Source organism: Saimiri boliviensis, chromosome 16, assembly GCF_048565385.1.
Source record: "Saimiri boliviensis isolate mSaiBol1 chromosome 16, mSaiBol1.pri, whole genome shotgun sequence".
Taxonomy (NCBI): Eukaryota; Metazoa; Chordata; class Mammalia; order Primates; family Cebidae; genus Saimiri; species Saimiri boliviensis.
Window position 1 is genome coordinate 55,007,553 of NC_133464.1, and position 21,691 is coordinate 55,029,243.

Sequence of the window (21,691 nt, forward strand, 5' to 3'; positions counted from 1 at the left end):
GCGCCCGGCTTAGAACAGTATTTTTTAAATAACAGAAGAGAGTACTCTGTAAAACCAGAAAGGCTATTTTGAAAATTGTTCATTTTGAACACTCAAGAATGTTATTATTACATGAAAAAATAAAGAACAACAGTATTGTGGTCAAAGCCCATAAAATGTGATTGTAACAAAAAATAGAAGGACACAATTGCTTTCGTACAGAATGTGAAAGCGTGCTGGGAAAAGATCTCGCAGAACAGATTTAAAAAATGTTAACTTTATTGTAAATTAGTAAATACGTTAATAAAATTATCAAAGGTATGAAATAACAAGAAATCAAATTAGGAAAAAATCAGCAATCAGATAATAGAATTCAGGATAGAATTATCTTAAATACCCATATTTAGAAAAAATCATCAACAAAGTTTTATTTAGGTCTGAGATACATTTTATAATTATATATGTCTCATATATGATGTCTTAATACAGGGTCTCTATGCTGGCTCATTGACCATTAGAGTGACTACTGCTGTCAAGGATTGTTGAAATTTTACAGACTAGATTGATAATTATTTTTCCTCATTATGAGCAATTGTGATTTTGACTATCTTCTTTACATTGCCTCTCAGTGTCATTAGAAAGAAATGAATAAAATAATGTGGGCATATTAGTTTCTGTACAATCTAAATGATAAATCAGCCACATACCATTTTATAAGAGATTTCTAGCTACTCTTCTCATCAATTATATTGTGTATAACTGTGTATATATTGTGTATATATTGTGCTGACTGTCTCATTTAGAGCTAACACAGTTGGTGGGTTTAAGTTAAAGCCAATTATCATTTGTCACCCTGAAAATCTTGGGCCTCTTAAAATTTATGCTAAACCGACTCTGCCTGTGATTTACAAATGGAACAAAGCCTATACTGAAGTCGTCATGAGCCACGTCTATCTAATTTTGTAGAGTATTGGTTAGTTGCAACAAATTGCATGCATCCATCTTTAGAGACCAAGTATAAAGGATGTTTCAACTGAAATATTGTTTAAAACTTAATATTTAAATCTTAAATTCTGTTTCATTTTTATAGTGTCACCATATAACAATAATTTTTATAGGTACAAGTCTAAAACAAACATAGTTTTTTACAATCTTTGCAATAATTTCTGTGCTGTGGTGTAACAAAAATATAGGTATACCTCCTTTGATTGTGCTTTGTTTTAAATTGAATGTTTGTAGCAACCTTGAGTCTAGCAAGTCTATGAGTGCCTTTTTTTTTAACTGCATGCATGCCACAACACTCCCCTAAGCCAAAGCTTTACCCAGAAAAAAGTCCTAATTTTCTTCAATTCTACAAAAGCCGAAATACATGAGGAAGCTGCAGAAGAAAAGTTTGATACTAACAGAGATGGGTTAATGAGGTTTAACAAACGAATCCTTCCCTGTAATATAAAAGTATAAGGTAAAGCAGTAAGTGCTGACATAGAAGCTGCAACAAGTTATTCATAAGATCTAGTTAAGATAAATAATGAAGATGGCTACACTAAAGATATTTTTCAACGTAGATCAAATAGCCTTCTATTGGAAGATGCCACCATCTAAGACTTTCATAACTATAGAGGGGAAGTAAATGGCTTCTAAGGATAGGCTGACTCTCACTTAAAGCTAACACAGTTGGTGGGTTTAAGTTAAAGCCAATTATCATTTGCCACCCTGAAAATCTTAGGCCTCTTAAAATTTATTCTAAACCGTCTGCCTGTGCTTTATAAATGGAACAAAGCCTAGATGACAGCACATCTGTTTACTGCATGGTTTACTGAATATTTTCAGAACATTGTTGAGATCGATTGCTCAGAGAAAAAAAATTCTATAAAAATATCATTGCTCACTGAAAATACACCTGGTGTCACTCAAGAGCTCTAATGGAGATATACAGGAACAATAATGATGTTCTCATGCCTGCTGACACAATAACCATTCTGCAGCCCATGGATCAGGGATTAATTTTGACTTTCAAGTGTTATTATTTAAGAAACACATTTTTGTAAGGCTATAGCTGCTATAGGTAGTGATTCTTCTGATGGATCAAGAGAAAACAAATTGAAAATATTCTGAAAATAAATCATCATTCTGAATGTCATTAAGAAGATTTGTAATTCATGGGAGGAGATGAAAACATCAACATTAACAGGAGTTTGGAAGAAGTTGATTCCAGCTCTCATGGATGGGTTTCAGAGGTTCAAGACTTCAGTGGAGGAAGTAACTACAGATGTGACAGCAGTAGCAAGAGTAATGTAATTGGAAGTAGAGCCTGAAGATACAACTGAATGGTTACAATCTCATGTTAAAATTTGAAAAGATAAGTGGTTTCTTATGAAGAGTAAAGACGCTGATATTTTGAGCAAAGAAGGTGATTTCTCATGGTGAAGATGCTGTGAACATTGTAGGAATGATAATACAGGATTTAGAATATTTCAGAAATATTCTAGCAGCATATTTAAGTCATATAAGTGCATATAAACAGCAACAGGGTTTGAGAGAATAGACTCTAGTTTTAAAATAAGTTATGTGGGTAAAATGCTATCAAAATTCACTGCATGTTTCAGATAAATTTTCATTAAACAATCAATCCATGTAGCAAACACTATTGTTGTCTTAAGAAATGACCACAATCAGCCCAACATTCAGTAGTCACCACCCTGATAAGTTAGCAGTCATAACATTGGGGCAAGACTCTCCACCAGCAAAAAGTTTATGCTTCACTGAAGGACCAGATGATTGTCAGTCTTTTCTTTTGTTTAGCAATACAAAGTATTAGTAATTAAAGTATGTACATGGCTTCTTAGATATATTGAATACTTAATGGACTGCATGACTTTTCTATTAACTGGGAAACCATCAAATTTGTGTGACTGACTTTATTGCAATACTTATTTAATCAAGGAGGCCTGGAACTGGAAACACAGTATCTTCGAGGTTTGCCTGTATAGAAGAAAGATGAAGTACTCTCATAGCAGCCATTTAAATTGACACAACAGTGCGCACTGGCTTCAAACATTTGGCTGATTATGGTTTAAGAAGTGGTATTGATATTGAAATATTAATAATGATATTAAAATATCAATAAGTCAGAATCTTTGCATATTTATTCTAATCCTTTACTTAAGTATGATTCAAGATAAAATCTTCATAGAAATTATAATGCCTTCTCTGAGTACAATCTGCCAATGTATGATTCAAAATAAAAGCTTTACAGAAATTACATTGCCTTCCCTAAGTACAATTTACCAACTTTATATTTATATTAGATTTTTTCAGTTATAGATAACTGCTTAAGAAAATCAGTAGTAGATTTTTTGTTAAGCTTTTTTGTGCAATTTAGAACACAAATTAAGCTTCCGTCTGTTTCATGTCCCAACTTCCATTTTTTTCTAATCAATTATTTGTCAATAGACTTGTGAGGAAAGAAAGAAAAAAAGAAAAAGAAAGAAAGAGAAAGAAAGAAAGAAAGAAAAGAAAAGAAAAAGAAAAGATTACTGTATAAAAATGTGGTTGGTTAGTTTTAAATGTTTTGAATGCATATGGGCTGATGACATTTTTTTCCCTAACACAAGGGGAAGGCAGTGCACATAATCAGTGCATTTATTTTGTTTTAAATCTGTTGCCTATGTGTAATTTTGGAGGGGATGTAATGTATTTACTATAAAATCATCAAGTTACTCTGTTCACACTGTACAAACTTTATGTGCTACTGCTAACATTACTACAAAACTATTTCATTCAAGCTAAGCCAACAAATTATGAAGGAAATCATATATTTTAAGTATTTTTTACAATATTCAAAATGCAGTGAGGTTAAAGTGACATAATTTTGTTGTTAATCTCAGAGTTTTTGTGTTTTATTTAGACCACAAAAACCTTGGAAGACAAAGCATCTTTTATTGAAAAATACAAAAATTTAGAAAGCATTAATGCTTCATTCAACTATGGTTCTGATGAAAGCTAAGTAAAAGGAAGTGTACGTCATCTTTGGTCAAATCTCAAAGCATTAACTGTTTTTTTAGAATTATGCAAAGATGGGACTCAAAGATGGCAGAAATAGACACTGGGCATTACTAGAGAGCAGAAGGAGGCAAGGAGCAAGGGTTGAATAACTACTGGGTACTATATTCACTACCTGGGTGACAGGATCTTTTTTATCTCAAACCTCAGCATTGCACAATAAACTCATGTTACAAGCCTGCAAATGTATCCCAAAATCTAAAACAGAAGTTAAAAAAAAAAATATATATATATATATATACATATATATATATATATATACACACATAAAATCAAGTTACTCTGTTCACACTGTACAAACTTTATGTGCTACTGCTAACATTATTACAAATCTCTTTTATTCACGCTAAATATATGTAAATATACATATAAATATATATCTTAAGATAAATGCTTAAATATATTCTTTATTTATATAAAGAAGAGCTGTACAATTGGCATTCTGTTTTTTTTTTTTGTTTGTTTGTTTTTTTTTTTTTTTTTCCAACTCTAGGTTTATTGCAACACTTGAAGAGAGGCATGAGGTGGGCAGATCACGAAGCATGAACCACTGCACCCAGCCAGTTTGTGGAACTTTCTAACACAAATAAGTTTGTGTTAAAATGCTTTGGGGAGAAAAATTTATAAGGTCCTATAAACAAACTAGACAACAAGAAGCAGTGATTGTCAAATAATCTATCACATTTAATCAATGCAGTATTAATCCCATAATTTGAATAGGATATGAAGCATTAAATGTATAATAATAATTATAATGCAGTGAATTTCTTTCTGCACTTCTCTCCCTCTGAGACAAGTCAATGGACTTCTTTTACATAATGAAATATTTAAATCTCAGTATTACAACATAAATAAATAATAAAGGTGGATAGCCATCATGGCACACAAGTGAACAACAATAGAAAAACATGTATTAAACTTTTAGCAATATGGGTTTAGATCTTTTTAAAAATTTAGCTAAAATAAAATATAAAATAAAAAGAAATATAATTATTTCAAATATTGTAGGAACAACATGGGTTTGTTCTGTTAGGTCCATTTATATGTGGATTTTTTTTTTTTTTTTTTTTTTTTACAATAAAAGCTACACCAAGTGTGCCTGCCTCTCCTGACTCCCCTTCCATCTCTTCCACCTCTTCCAACTGTGCCATCCCAGAGACAGCAAGACCAATTCCTCTTCTAAACCTACTCAACATGAAAACAAAAATGAATGCCTTCAGGATAATCCACTTTCACTTAATGAAATTCTAAATATACTTTATCTTCTTTTATTTTCTTAATAACATTTTCTTTTCTCTAGCTTACTTTATTGTAAGAATACAGTATATAATACATATACAAAATACATGTTAATGAACTGTTTGTTCTATTGATAAGGCTTCCAGTCAATAGAAGGATATTAGCAGTTAAGTTTTGGGAAAGTCAACAGTAATACATGAATTTTCTACTGCATACGGGATCAGCACTCCTAACTCCTGCGTTCTTCAAGGTCAACCATATAAGTGATTCTGATTTTAAGCAATGTGGATTTTCCAAAAAAAAAAATTCAAATTATGAGATAATATTTGTATTTATTGTTAAAAACTATACGGAGTTTGATGAACACATAAATGATAAAACAAGGTATATATTATATCTAGTTTCTGCTAAATTAAGGAAAATTATTGGTAAATTCACATGCTATTCTTTAAGACTTTAATAATAATAAAGCTAATTTTAACTAGATTTTTGAAAGAAGCCGTGTAACCAATTTTGCTTGGAAAAAATGTCAATCATAATAGAATACATAAGTCAAAAAAAATTAAAATATAATGATTATGCATTATCAACATATCTTCTGATATACTTTCTTTAATGCTCTTTCTAGGTGTCATATAAATGAAACAGAATGAGCATTATGGTGAATCATTCTTTAATGTCATTAAAACATTCTCAACTTTATAACTGTATTTAATTCTATATTAGTGCTATAAACATATTAAAAAGTGAACTTAGACACATCACACACAAACCTATACAAATCGTTTTTCCTACATGTGAAAATGAGCTTGGAAAAGAATTAGAACAGCAGAGAAATAATAAGAAAACATTGAAGTGCAAGAAAGAGAAAGGAAGTAAAAATAGCATCGGCTTATATTTAAGTAGTAGTTTTTATCTGTACACAGAGAGATTATTCTTTTTGGTAAAATGTGAAGATTTGTGAAAGCAATTCATGACTTACTAAATAATTATGTGCCCTTAGATATGCTATGAAAGATAACATTTACAGTGGATAAGGTAGCTAGGTTGTACATATAAAACTTACTTTTTTGCCCAACCAGGAGATATATATTTATAACAATATTACAAACAACTTGAGAATTATATTTCTCAAAAAAATTTGCTGAAATAGTATCAAGCTGTACAGTATATGCAAATAAAAATTATTTATGCCTCTGGGCTAGGAAAACTTTATTGCTCATGGAACAGATGAATACACTAAAAATGTTCACCATTTGGCTTAACTAGAATTAGATTGTTATAGTTTGGCTATGAGTCACCTCCCAAATCTCATCTCAAATTGCAATCTCCACTTTTTGAGGGAGGGACCTGGTGAGAGGTTATTGGGTCATGGGTTTGGTTTTCCCCAGGCTTTTCTTGTGATAGTGAGGGAGTTCTCATGAGAGCCAATGATTTTAAAAGTGTTTGGCAGTTCTCCATTTTCTATCTTTCTCTCCTGCAACATGTAAGACATGGCTTCCTTCCCCTTTATCTTCCACCATGATTGCAAATTTCCTGAGGCCTCCCAATCATGAAAAACTGTGAGTTAATTAAACCTCTTCTGTTTATAAATTACGCAGTCTTAGGTAGTATCTTTATATAGCAGTGTGAGAATGAACTAACACATAGATATCACTAGCCAATGTAATAGGAAATGGCATATTTTATTATCAGAAAGTTATATGTATCTTTCATTTTACTTTTTTAATGAATAAAATGTATTTATTTGGTGTTTATATTCTTTTAAAAAATATATTATTGACATATTGTTTAAAACTGAAACTCAAGAAATGTATTCATTCACATTTATCATATATAAATGTGCAAGAGTGTATTATATATACATTTGCACATTATGTTCATTTTTCTCAATTTTCTTTTTTTTTTTTTTTGAGACGAAGTCTCGCTCTATTGCCAGGCTGGAGTGCAGTGGCATGATCCTGGCTCAATGCAACTTCTGTATTCCAGTTTCAAGCAATTCTGCCTCAGGCTCCCAAGTAGCTGGGACTACAGGCATGCACCACCACGCTTAGCTAATTTTTTGTATTTTTAGTAGAGATGGAGTTTCACCATGTTGGCCAGGATGGTCTCATCTTCTGACCTCGTGATCCACCCACCTTGGCCTCCGAAAGTGCTGAGATTACAGGCATGAGCCACCACGCCAGCCATTTTTTTCAATTTTCATATGTCATAAAGATTGGTTCACCTCAGTAGTTTCAGAGCTCTTTTTGTTCCTTTAAATGCTGCATGGTATTCTATGATGTAAATCTATACTGGTGGTCTGAAAAAAGTCAGGGGGGTCTGCTGGTAAATATTTTAGACTATGTGGATAAAACAGTCTCTGTCACAGCTGCTTAAAAATGTTGCCATATGCAGACAACATGTAAATAAGTGGCTGTAGTCATGTTCCTGTAAAATATTATTTATAGAAACAGGCAGTTTTTAATTGTCCAACTATGATTTACACAATTAGTTTTAAGGGTTTATTTTGGACAGTTTAGCTCTTTCTGAATGATTTGCTATTACAAGCAAACCTGCAGTAAATATCTTTATGAACACATCATATCTATACATATAGTTTTACTCACACATAAAATAATTTTGGGGATATGTCAATGTTTCTTTTATAGAGAATCATCAATTTACATTGTAAGCACCAATAAATGAAAGGACGTTGTTTTCATTTTTGCTTGTCTGGATCTACTTGTATTTTATAAATACAGTTCTCTTTTGATTAGTGTAATCGAACATAATTGCATTTATTGATGCCATTTTCATTTGTTTTACCTTATATTATACATCTATATCCTTTTCTTATTTTTATAAACATAATTTAGCATTATCTTGTATAGTTAAAAACTATCTTCTTGGACATTTTATCAACTGTGAGTTAAATTTAGATTCGTTTATAAAAAATACATTTTAACTATCTTGCTAATGGATGCCCACTAGTGGTTGGAAAATCATCCAAGAGGTTCAAAGTCAAGTGTCTGCACTTCGCCTGGAAGGACAGCGATTAGTTATGTGTTTACATTGTTGCTAATGGTTTTACTAGTTTCCTAGGAATTAGAAATTATAAAATTGTTGACAAAAGCAACTGGTCTAATAAATAAGTAGAATAACCTGTTTGCTACCCAGCTATGGATCTAGAGAGAAGTTAATGGCGTGTATGGTGGAAAAGCTATAAAGTGAAAAGTGGTATGTTTTATGAACTAGTGAATGTTACGTGTGCTTTGTCACACTAAGATCAAATAAATAAATCAGTAAATAAAAGTAAGAGTGCTTCATTTCATCATTACACTATTACATTTTCATAATATGTTCCAAAAACATGGACATTTTTTGTTTAGAGGTCTTAGATCATAAGGGATTGATACTTCTACTTAAGAATGATATTCCTCTTAAAAATGAAGCTGTGACTTGCTCTGCTCATTTTCTGCTTTTCATGCCTGTCTTTCAATAGTAAAATTAGAGGGTCAATAAATTGACTTCAGTTATTAATCAGTATGTTCAAGAGGGAATAGCCCTAATAACATGCTATTTCCTTCTACAAATAAACTGAAGCTGTTCAAATTAAGTAAAAACTACTCTAGAGAAATGATTTCATACTTTAATATATAATGTGCATCTTAGATGATAATTTAACCAAATTTCATCTCAGTTAAAAATCTCAGAATTACAGTGACCTGCCAACAAAGATCAATGATAAATATAAAATTTATCTGATTCTCAGTTTAATAATTTCCAGTTTATGCTCAACTTCACCTAGGATTCAATTAAGGCCATACGTTTTTAGAATTAATGCAAATACTGAACTGTCACACAGAATTTTTCAAATTTTTTTACAAAATCTAGCTTAATATGATTGGCTAATATTGTAAGCAGAATTTTCTGTCAATTTTTTACTGCTTAAGAATATAAGAAATTCTAAATATTAATATCTTACTTAACATAAATATTTTATGAAACATGATTTTTAAAATTGTTTAGAAAACAAATGATATTAAAAAATGAATATTTGTTTAAGACATTTTACAATGTGGCTCTGTATCATATCAGATTTACACATATTTACTTGACTAAAACAGGTTAAGCACCACTGTTTAGGAAATAATCAATTTTCTTAATATAGTTGAATAAAACACTTTCAGACATTATAAATAATGCAATTTAGGAATATAAATCATTGCTTTTTGTTTTTTAGCATACAGCATTTAGTATCAAATGATATGTGTTCCATCTGGGGCACACAAGGATACATTTTGGGAACACGGTCCAATTTAAATAGGGGCATACTTGTTGTGACAAAATTGTTTACTACAAACCTCTACATTTGACATGTAGTAAATAGTAAGACTGGTGAATAATTATATGTTAATGACTTTAGCTGCACTGTACCTAAAATTATTAAATGCATCTGAATTAATTTAGGGCAAGTTTCAGTAGTACTCATCTCAAAATAAAAGAGAATAGAAAAATGTAAAAAAAAAAAAAAAGAATGAGTAATTTAGGCAGGTATGTTCTATAATTTTATCTATGTCATTGGTGGCAATATATGTACCCATTATCAATGCATCTTTTAAAAAACTGTTTAATCTGAAAATTATTTTAATAAATTTCAAAACTTCTAGAAATAATAGCTTGAAAAAAAGTTCTCTTGCTGAGAAATTTAGAAAGGTTGGGAAAGAAATACTAAGATACCTCTGTTTGATGCCATTTAGAGAAAAAATAGAACAGAAATGAAGAAAGGTAAGAAAGATATCCATAGCTCTGCTTTCCTTTCTTGAATATATTTTCTGATAAATTCAGAGATGAGAAAATGAGAAGCTGAACAAAAAGCAGAGTCTAACTGACTAAAAAGATTAGAGACATTTTCATTATTCTCAACAGAATGGGGAACCAAAAGTGGAGGAAGGAGGAAGGCCCAAAAGGAGGAAGAAGCCTCAGTAAACAACCAGGTTTGTAGTTGAACCCACAAAAGAATACAGCTTAGGAACAAAGACAAACCAGAAGTGAAGTAATCCTCCCAAAAGTTAAAGTATAGATTCACATCAGTTCAGTCTCTGATTGGATCATATTCATCTGTCTCTTTAATATTGTATGCCAAGGTCTGAAGTAAATTCTGTCAGGAATAATAGAAGATCATCCAGTATTTCAATTGTGTCTCTATAGTTTTCAAACACAATGTCAGAAAGTCAAAAAAATACTAGGCTAGTAGCAAACAAATATGCATGATCAGAGCTGGGACTCTTGCAGAATCAAGTAAGTTCTCAATATATCATAATTCCCAAAGTTAACCAGTATAAATGAAACTGACCAAATAGTCCCATAGTTTTCTTTCTTCTTTCTTTTTTTATAAACATAGAAATTGACCCTTCTCATCTTAAAGCTTAAAACTTATCATTTTTTATCTGAGTTCCTTCCTCAGGAAATGATCTCCAGGCCTCTCACAAAAAGTATCAAAGAACTTAAACTCATCAGATCACAACATCCAAAGAAGAGATGCCAGACCCCTCATTCATCATGATTGCTTCCTTGACACTATCCAGTTCTTGTTTTCTTATACACTGTTACATTTCTTCCTGTTATATAAAGTCTAGATTTAGTCAGGGAGATTGATTTAAGACTGAGCTCTCATCTTCTTGGATGTAGCACCTGATTAAAGCTTTCATCCTTGGCAATACTTGTCCTTTCAGTGACTGGCTTCCTGTTCAGTGAGCAGCAGAACTTGGACTGAAACACTGTTCTTTGGTAACATGAACTCTGCAATAAATGTGGACACAACTGCTACAAATTAATTTAAAAAGCACAAGTTTTGGAGAGGGGTGGTAAACACAGAAAAAAAAAAGATGTCATGAAATGTTTTTTTCCATTTTTCCAACATTTTGCTTGAGTACAGGTTATGATAAATATGCACCAGGTATATAAAAGGTTGATTGCACAATCAGTCTTTCTGAACTAGTAAACCTGAAATAAAGTTTAGACAAACTAAACCTATTGGAAATTAAGGAGGTAATCACATTAAAAAATAATAATAATAATAATAAAACAGAGAGCAAAAGTGAAGAAGCCTCAAATTCTGTGCATAAACTTTCCCTAATCTCTGGCTGACCCTGGAACCTATATGTGCAAGGCAAACACAAAACATACCAGCTAAACAATTTGAAAACCCATTCAAAAGATGTAACTACGGTTTTAGTCAAATCAGGATATAAGTTAATATCATGTAATATCAAATGTAATCAGAGGATAACCAGAAAAATGTTACCCTTTCTCAAGAGAAAAGACAATTAATGGAGATGAACATTGTAATAACTCAAATGTTGAAAATGACAAAAATTATTTAAAGCAGTTTTATTATTATGTTTGTGAGAAAAGAAGTGCATGAATAAATAAAAAAGAGAAAGCCTAACGATAGTTATGAACTAAAAGAAAAATGTTATTCTCCCAAAAAGCTTAATAGCAATGTATAAATTTTAGAAGAAAAATTCAATGGATTTGATGACAGTAGATTGAAACATAAGCACTCTGAAGAATAAAGAGAAAACCAGTTGCTGAAACATGAAAAACATGAACTCAGATATATGTGGGGCAGGAAGGTAATCTGTATGTAATCAGTGTCCTGAAAGAGAAGAGAAACAGAATGATGAAGATAAATATTTTAGAAAACAATAGCCCCAAATGTCCCAAAATTTCCAACGTTGGCGATCAGATTAAATAAGTTCATTGCCTTATTTATATGTGCTGCTCTAATGAAATACCACAGACTAGGTAATTTATGAAGAACAAATATTTATTCTAACAGTTCTTGAGATTAAGAATTTCCAAGATCAAGGTGCTGGTATGTGATGAAGACTCTCTTGCTCCATTCTCACATGGCACAAAGTAGAGCGTACCAAAACAGACAAATCCTATGTCTTATATGGCAGAAGATCAGAGAGTGAACTTACTCTCAGAAATCCTTTTTATTGTGAATTTATCCATTCATGAGAGGAAAGCTTTCATGATCGAAACATCTCCCAAAGGTCTAACCTTTCAACACTGTTGCATTGAGGATTCAGTTTCTAACAAAAGAATTTTGGGGAACTGATTCAAACCACAGCACTAAGCTAATACCAAATAAAACTAATATGAAAAAGAAAAAGCCATGCCTTAGTACATCATAGTCAAAAGGCTGAAAAGTAAAGATAAACATTGGAAAGCAGTTGGAAAAACATAATACAAACAAGAGATTAAAAATTCCCAACCACTGGCTTTACATGAAGGACAATGAAGGCTTATAGAAGTGGTGAAATAAAATTAATAAAAGTTATAAAACCACAATTCTATATCCACCAAAAATATCACTCAAGATGAAATCAAAAAGAAGACATTTTCAGAATTAAATTCAAAACGCTAGAAGTATTTGTTGCCAGTAGACCTCCACAAAAGGAAATGCTAAATGATGTTTTTCAGACTGAAAGAAGTGATAGCAGATGGAAATCTGGATCTACAGGAAGGAATAGAAAGCACTAAAAATGGTAAATGTCTGGGTAAATATGAAGAAAAAGTACTTTTATCTTTTATTCCTTCCTTTTTAAAAGCACAAAACTTCCCAAAACAAAAGAATAAAATAGTGGCTTGAGGGATTTACATCAAGAAGAGTAAATGAGCATAATAGACTTTTAAATATTCTATGTTAATACTAGCAGACTGTGGATAGTTCAGTAGCATATATTGAAACCCCTAGATTTCACTGAAATTAAAACATTGAAAATAGAAATACTTGTATAACAGCCAAAGACTCTAAACATTCTTGAATGTACAAAAAGAAGACCTGATCATTTCAGAGTTATAGTATGTTCATCGATTAGAAGATTTAATATTGTTAAAATGACGAATCCATATAATTTTATATATTGATTGAATTTTAAACCTACTATAATTTTATAAATGAGAAGCTGCATAGAAAATCTACATGAAATGCAAATAATGCAAAACAGTCGAAATCATCTTGTAAAAGTAGAATAAATTTGAAAGATGAAAAATATATGACATTAAGACCAACTATAATGCTACAGTACTTAAGACAAGGTAATTACATCGTAAGAGATAACACATCATAAAAAACAGAGTGCAGAAAAAAATACACATTATGAATGTCATTCGATTTTTGACAAAGATACCAAAGCAACCAATTGGGAAGGTAAGGTGCTTCCAACAAGTGAACAGGAATTATTATGTATCAATAATGGAAAAAACAAATAAAACCTTTACTTTACAGTATATTATAAAAAAATAATGTGTATCTCAGACCTCAGAGTAAAATCAAAATCCTTAAAAAATTTTATCTCTTTCAAGTTCAGAAGTACATATGCAGAATGTGCAGGTCTGTTACACAGGTAAACATGTGCTATGGTGATTCACTGCACATATCATCCCATTACCTAGGAATTACATCATGAATCTATTACCTATACTTCCTGATGCTCTCCCTCCCTGCAGTACCCTACAGGTGACCAATGTGTGTTGTTCCGTACAACATGTCCATGTTTTCTTATCAATTGGCTCCCACTTATAAGTGAGAACATGCACTGTTTGGTTTTCTGTTGTTGCATTAGTTAGCTGAGAATAATGGCTTCCAGCTACACTCCATCTATGTCCTTGCAAAGAACATGATCTTGCTCCTTTTTATAGCTGCATAGTATTCCTTGGTGTATATGTACCACATTTTCTTTATTCAGTGTATCACTGATGAGCATTTAGGTTGATTTCATGACTTTGCTATTATAAATAGTACCCCAATGAACAAACAGGTATGTGTATCTTTATAACATAACGATTCACATTTCTTTGGGTATATATCCAGTAATGGGACTGCTGGGTCAAATGGTAGATCTGCCTCTAGGTCTTTGAGGAGGTCCCATAGTGTCTTCCACAAAGGTTGAACTAATTTACACCCCCACCAACAGTGTGAAAGTGCTCTTTTTTCTGCAGAAACTCACCAGCATCTGTTGTGTTTTGACTTTGTAGTAATAGCCATTCTGATTGGCATGAGATGATGTCTCATTGTGGTTTTGATTTGCATTTCTCTAATGATCAATGATGTTGAGCTGTTTTGCATGTTTGTTTGCCACATGTATGTCTTCTTTTGAGAAGTGTCTGTTTTATGTTCTTTTCTCACTTTTTAATAGGGTTGCTTATTTTTCTTGTTAAATTTTTTAACTTCTTTGTAGATTCTGGACATTTGACATTTTTTAGATGGAAATATTGCAAAATTTTTCTCCTATTTTACAGGTTGTCTGTTCACTCTAGTGATTTCTTTTGCTGTGCAGAAGCTCTTTAGAGTAATTAGAATCTATTTGTCAATTTTTGCTTTTGTTGCAATTGATTATGGCATTTTTGCCACGAAATTTTTGCCCTCTATCTCTAGAAAACCCCATTGTCTCAGCCTAAAAGCTCCTAAGCAGATAAGCAATTTCAGCAAAGTTTCAGGATATAAAATCAATATGCAAAAGTTGCCAGCATCCCTATACATCAATAAAAGGCAAGCAGAGAGCCATATCATGAATTAACTCCTATTCACAATTGCTACAAAAAGAATAAAATACCTACAAATACAGCTAAAAAAGATATCTTCAAGGAGAACTATAAACCACTGCTGAGAAATCAGAGAGAATACAAATAAATGGAAAAATCTTCCATGTTTATGAATAGGAAAAATCAACATTTTGACATTTTTAGATTCAGTGCCATTCCCTTTAAACTACCATTGACATTTAAAATAAATAAATAAAAATTCATAATGGAGCTAAAAAAGAGCCCAAATAGCCAAGTCAATCTTAAGCAAAAAGAACAAAGCTGGAGGCATCATGCTACCTGACTTCAAACTATACTACCAGGCTACAGCAACCAAAACAGCATGGTACTGGTGTAAAAACAGACACATAGGTCAATGAAACAGAATAGAGACCCCAGAAATACATCTGCACATCTGCAGACATCTGATATACAACAAATCTGACCAAAACAAGCAATACAGAAAAGATTCCCTATTTCATAAATGGGAGAGCTGGCTAGAAATTAAAACTAGAAATTAAAACTAGAATTCTTCCTTACATTATATAGAAAAATTAAATCAAGATGAATTAAAGACTTAAATGTAAAACCTGAAAGTATAAAAACCCTACAAAAAATCCTAAAGCATTTGTTAAAAAACTTAGTACAATATCTTTGTGTCTTGGGGTGGGTAAATGCATCTTAGGAGAGAGAAAAAAACACAGAAAACTAAAAGTAGAAAAATAGAACTTCATTAAAGTTAAAAGTTCTGATTGTCAATAAACATCATTAAGTAAATGAATAGGCAAGTCACATACTGAGAAAATTATTTTTGTATTGTATATCTCACAAAGTTGGTATTCAAGCTATGTACACAACTCAAGAAAAAGAAAAAGAGAAAACATCCTAATAAAAATGGACAAAAAGTCTGAGCTACCTACATAAAAGAAGATTCATGAATGGCCAATAAACATATGAAGAAGTTATCAACATTTTCCATTAGGATAATGCAAATTAAAATTATTAAGGAGGTATCACTAGATATAAGCCAGAATGGCTAAAATTGAACACACTGGAGAAAACAAACATTGGTGAAGACACAACACAATCAAAAGTCTCAAACACAGTCTTTGGGAATATAAAACATAAAATAATTTTGAAAAAGTTCTGGATACTCTCATACCTTTTAAGTTTGCTTTTATTAATGTTTGAAAAATATTATAATATGTTGGAGATGAAACAAAGCAAAAACAAGCAATTGTAAAATTCATTAGAAATTGAGATTTTCAAGTTATATAAATGGAGTTTAAAGTTAGGTAACGAGTTTAAAATAACTTGCATTAAATATATTGAAAATTAGATAACCAGATAAAGAATTCAAGTAGAGTATTAGAAACTTTTAGATAAAACCCAAATGGAAAGGCTGAAAAATTACAAATTAAGTCATAAAATGAGTCTAATGGCAGATTAAACACAGAAAATTCAGTAGTCTGAAGGACAGATAAGATGGAAGATATAAGTTTAGAGAAAAAATTATGGAAAATATAGACAGTTATAGCTAACAAAGAGACATGGTCTAATATACAAGTGAAATGAGAAATGGGAAATGCGGTAAAACAGTGAATTTCATATATTCTCACTTTTTTGATCCACAAAATAGACATAACACTATATAATCATAAATTTCAGATGTAAGTAAAATGACTAAAATTAGTGAACACACAATAAAAAAACAGTTATTTTAAGAGTGGTGATTATTAACGATGGTAAAATTGTCATTAATAGTCAATGAATACATTCCAGTATAATTTGCTAGTAGTATCATGTTTTGATGTTTCAACTATATGCATTATTATCTCTGTATCTACCTCTATATTTCTATATTTTTTTGTCACTGGGGTCATAATTTATGTCTCTTTATATATCTAAGACATTGGCAGATGTTAAGGCAGACTTTGAGTAAACATTGGTGTAACTCATTGCATGATATATCAAAGATGAACATATATATTCTGAGCACCAGCAATTTCAATCTTAGGTGAGTACCTAAAGAATATACAAGAGTGTTCACTGCACCACAATTTATAATAGCAAAAAACTAGAGACAAAATATTTATTAGAACTTGTAAATTAAAAATAATAAATTATTCTGTATTAAAAAATTGAATGCTAAATATCAATGAAAATTGACCATAGCTAGAATGAACAAAAAACCAAATTTGATAAATATACATACAGAATAGAAGTTAGGTTAGAACTAATACATGCAATATGATTGTATTTATGTAAAATTTAAAAATAAGTCAGATTGATCTATGTAGTTATAAATCATTATAATGGTTACCTTTCAGGTTTGTAACAGTGAGTGACTTATAAATATATTTTCCAATATGGTTAATGCTCTATTTCCTTAGCCTTATTGAGATTAAATAGTTGCATTTTAATTGTGATAATTCATATTTCTTGAGCTGTAAACAATTAAGATATACTGTTTATATGTTTTAATTCAATACAACTTAAACAATTTTAGTATGGTGCATTTTTATGTATATGAAGCAGTAGTGCCATAAAAACACAGATAACATTTGTTTTTCTAATCTTCAATTTGTACAATACTTAATAAATGGAGCTATTACTAGCAGGCCAATTAATATACTGTATGTATTATCCAATTGTATCACAAGGCATATTTGTGAGAAATCCTGACAAAAGCAATGATAATTATGAGATAAAAGGTGTGTCCAAATACACATACAAAGAAACAGGAAACAGAGAGAGAGAGAGAGAGAGAGAGAGAGAGAGAGAGAGAGAGACCCAGTTTCTTTTGCTCCTACCTGCTATGTATAACAACAAATCTGGCAACTGTAGGAAATCTCAGAAAAATGGTAACAGGAAGATAATCTTGTTTGGGGGCCCCATGACTGGAGAAACAATATAGCGGAAGGATGTTTTAAGTCCACTGACCCAACATAAGAAGGCGACTCAAACCCAGTGCTTTCCAATCCCCACTGTAGCAACAGAAGGCAGCTCAGGTAGGCTTATTGTTCTGCTAGGTCAAACAGGAATCCCCCAAAAGACGAGGTAAGTCTGGCACTGCAGGCAAGGGGATCTACTGAAAGATCTACTAACAATAAGCAACCAGGGAAAGCACCATGCCTCACTACTAGTTTTAAAATTCTCCTTCCATCAACATTGCCCTATCTATTGCAGATGGATTTGGAACAGTGAGTGGAAACACCAAGAAGGATGATACAGTGACCCTAAAAATGCTATGACTGCCAGTGGGCAATGGCATAAAAAATGTCAGCCCAACAATGAGCACTGGTCATAGTTCCTTATGATTATGAGCCCTCTATCCTTCACTGGGAAAGATAAAGGTCATTGGCAGCACTGGAAAGAACCCTGCCACAGTAAGTGGTCTCATCCAAGGAGTTATTTGTCCTTTCGACCTGGGACATCTGTCCTGACTGGGAGACATAGGGTAGCCAAACTACACTGGCAAGAGAGAACTCAGCATAGTAAGTGACCCAGCTGGCAAATTCTGGTTGTCTCAGTACGCCAAAGCTACCACAGCCAACTAAGAGACACTTATTTGCTTGGGATCACCTGTAGAGTGGATTCCTTCACGACAGTTATTGGTTCATGGAAGCCCCTACATTTTCATAGGCCTGATTCCCTTCCCCTCTAAGATAAACTCAGTGGCCCAGCCTAAGAATCTCTATTTGTCCCATTAGCCATCACCTGCAGAGAACAAAGGGAGGCTCATCTATACCAGATTAAATCAAATCACTTGAAATAGCACTGAAAAAAAATTACCTCACTAGATGGGCTTAATAGCATAATAAGATGATTGAAAATAGAAGTAGTGAACTTGAGATCAACAAAATTTACCCAGTCTGAACTACATAGAGAACATAGACTTGAAAAAAAAGAAAAACAAAACCAACCAAACAAAACAGAACCTCTGAGTTCTGAGGCATTTGGGGATAACAAAAAATTCAACTTTGTATCACTTTACTCCCAGAAAGAGAGAGGAAATATAATTAAGGTAAAATAGTATTAGAAGTAATAATGGCTGAAAACTTTTAAAATATGGCAAAAGAGATACATCAAGCAGAATAAATGCAAAGAAATCCATACCAAAACACAGCATATTTAACATTTGAAAATAAAAAGAAAATAAATTATTTTGAAAGTAGACAGAGTGAAATAACACATTACCTATAAGGAGAACACCAATTTAACTGACAGCAGATTTCTCAACTGAACCACAGTGGCAAGGAGGAAGTAGTACATTTTTTACAAGCTGAAAGAAAATTTCCATCTGTAGTGAATGCTGTATTTGACAAAACTATCCTTCAGGAATGAAAAGTATAGTAACTATATACTGTTTATAATAAACTAATCTCAAATCCAACAACATAGTTTTTTTTTTTCCCAACAACATAGTTTTATAGAATACTACGGATATAAATATAATATGCAAACAGGTACTCAAGAAAAAACCTAGTTGTGCTAATATTGAGTAAAGAAAATGATTAGAGACAAATAAGACATTAAATAATGATTAAATGATCAAACCACCAAGAAGACACATAATCCTAAATGCAGTAACCAAATAACAAAGTCTAAAATTACTAGACGCAAAAACTGATAGAGCTAAAAAGAGAAACAAATAAATTTACAATTTTGCTGGGAATATTAATAATTCCCTCACTTCACTTTCTCAGTAACTGAAAAAAAAAACTATTAGAAAATCAAAAAGAATACAAATCTTAACCACATAATCCATCAACAGAAGCTAACGGATTTGTACAGAACAATTCCACCTAACAATAGCACTCCTGGAACTTTACCAAAAGGAAATTGTCTGTGTATTACATCAACATAACTTTGAAATTTCATTTTGATATATGCATAGTGTTTTAAATGCATCTCTTCATAGGGTTTTTTGGAGGGAGTTGCTCTAGGTATTCCACTATGTTTACATAATATATCACAATCTACTGGCATTATCTTTTCACTATTCAAGTTAAGTATAAAAACTCTCTCTTTATGTCTCTTCACTTCTCTCATTTTATAATATACTTGTCTTAAATATTCCCTCTACATACACTTAGGAGCACATTAGAGAGTGCTGTATGTAATTTTGCTTTAACCATCAAACGTAATTTAGAGAAACCAATCAAAATTATTTACCCATATTTTGCTTCTTGTATTCCTTTTTCCTTCTATGTCCCTCGATTCTGTTTTTAAGCTTTTCTTTAGTTTAGCATACTTTCTTTAGCCATTACGTTATGATAGGTTCCTTGGCCATAATTTTTTTTAGTTTTTCTTCACGTGAGAATGTCTTAATTTTCCTTTAATTCCCAAAAGGTATTTTCAATGAGAATAAGACTCTGAATAAACAGTGCTTTTATTTTGGCATATGAAAAGTATTGTTTGTTATTTCTGGCATCCAGGGTTTCTGATGAGGAATATATGTATTGTTTTATTTCACTTGTTTTCCCACTATAGCTAAGTATTTTTTTTCCCTTTCTAGGTGCTTTTAAAGTATATTTTTCATTTTTGTTTTCAGGAAGTAATTATGGTGTGTCTTGGTGTGGATTTATTTGGCTTTATCTTGTTTGACACTAGCTCAACTTCTTTAACCTGAATGTTTATGTCTCTTCCCAAATTTGGAGTTTTCTTCCACTATTTCTTTAAGTCCTTTAATAGCTCCTCCCTCTTTTGCCTCTCTAGGCATTCGATTACATGGTATTAAATCTTTCATTACTGTCTCAAAAGCTACTGAAGTTTGTTCATGTTTTCTAGTCATATTATCCATACTGCATAAATTGTATTGTTTCATCTTTCAGTTCACTGTTTAATTGGTTGCTATCATTATTATTTTCCATGACCTCAATTTTGCTGCTGATCCCATCCCTGAGATTTTTGTTTTAATTATTTACTTTTCAGTTCTATTATTTCCATTTGGTTCTTCTTACATGTTCAATTTCTTTGAAGAGGATCTCTGTGTTTTCATTTTTTTCAATTATGTTCACAATTGCTCATTGAATAATTTTTATATTAACTGCTTCAAAGCCTTTGTCATATATTTCTAACATCTCAATCATTTCAGAATTGACATAAATGTACTTATTTTTTTTAATTTAATTTGGAGCCAGGTACAGTGACTCACATCTGTAATTCCAGCACTCCGGGAAATAGGTGAGAGGATCCCTCAACCTCAGCAGATGAAAGCTGCAGTGAGCTGTGAACATGCCACTGCACTTGAGCCTGGGCAGCAGAGCAAGTCACTGTTTCAAAAACAAAGCAAAACAAATCTAATTTGGAATCTTCTGGGTCTTGGTATAATGATTGATTTTTCAACCTGAAGCCTAAACATTTTTTATTATGTTATTCGACTGGATCCTATTTACATTTTCTGTTTTAACTCTTCTTTTCTGACACTGTTCTGGCAGTGGAGAACATTGCCTTGCTACTGCCAAATGGTGCAGAAGCCCAGATTCCCCATACAATCTCTATTGATCCCCGGGGTGAGGCATTATTCCTTGTGATTGCTGGGCTAGGATAAGGTGGGAGTCATGACCACCTACATCTTTGGAATATGTTGCACTTTTTAAAAGTCCTTATTGGCATCTCATTTTCCAGATTTTTTTTTTTTTTTTTTTTTTTTTTTTTTTTTTTTGGAAAACCTCGTTTGCCCTAATTAGTATATTCACCTCAAACAGCTGTGATGTTAAACAATTGCCAGTGATTTTTTTTATTTCAATTGCCCTGGCTACGGATTCTTAAGTGAGACAGCTCTGATGACTATACAGACAAACTCTGTGAATTAGACTTTTCTAGG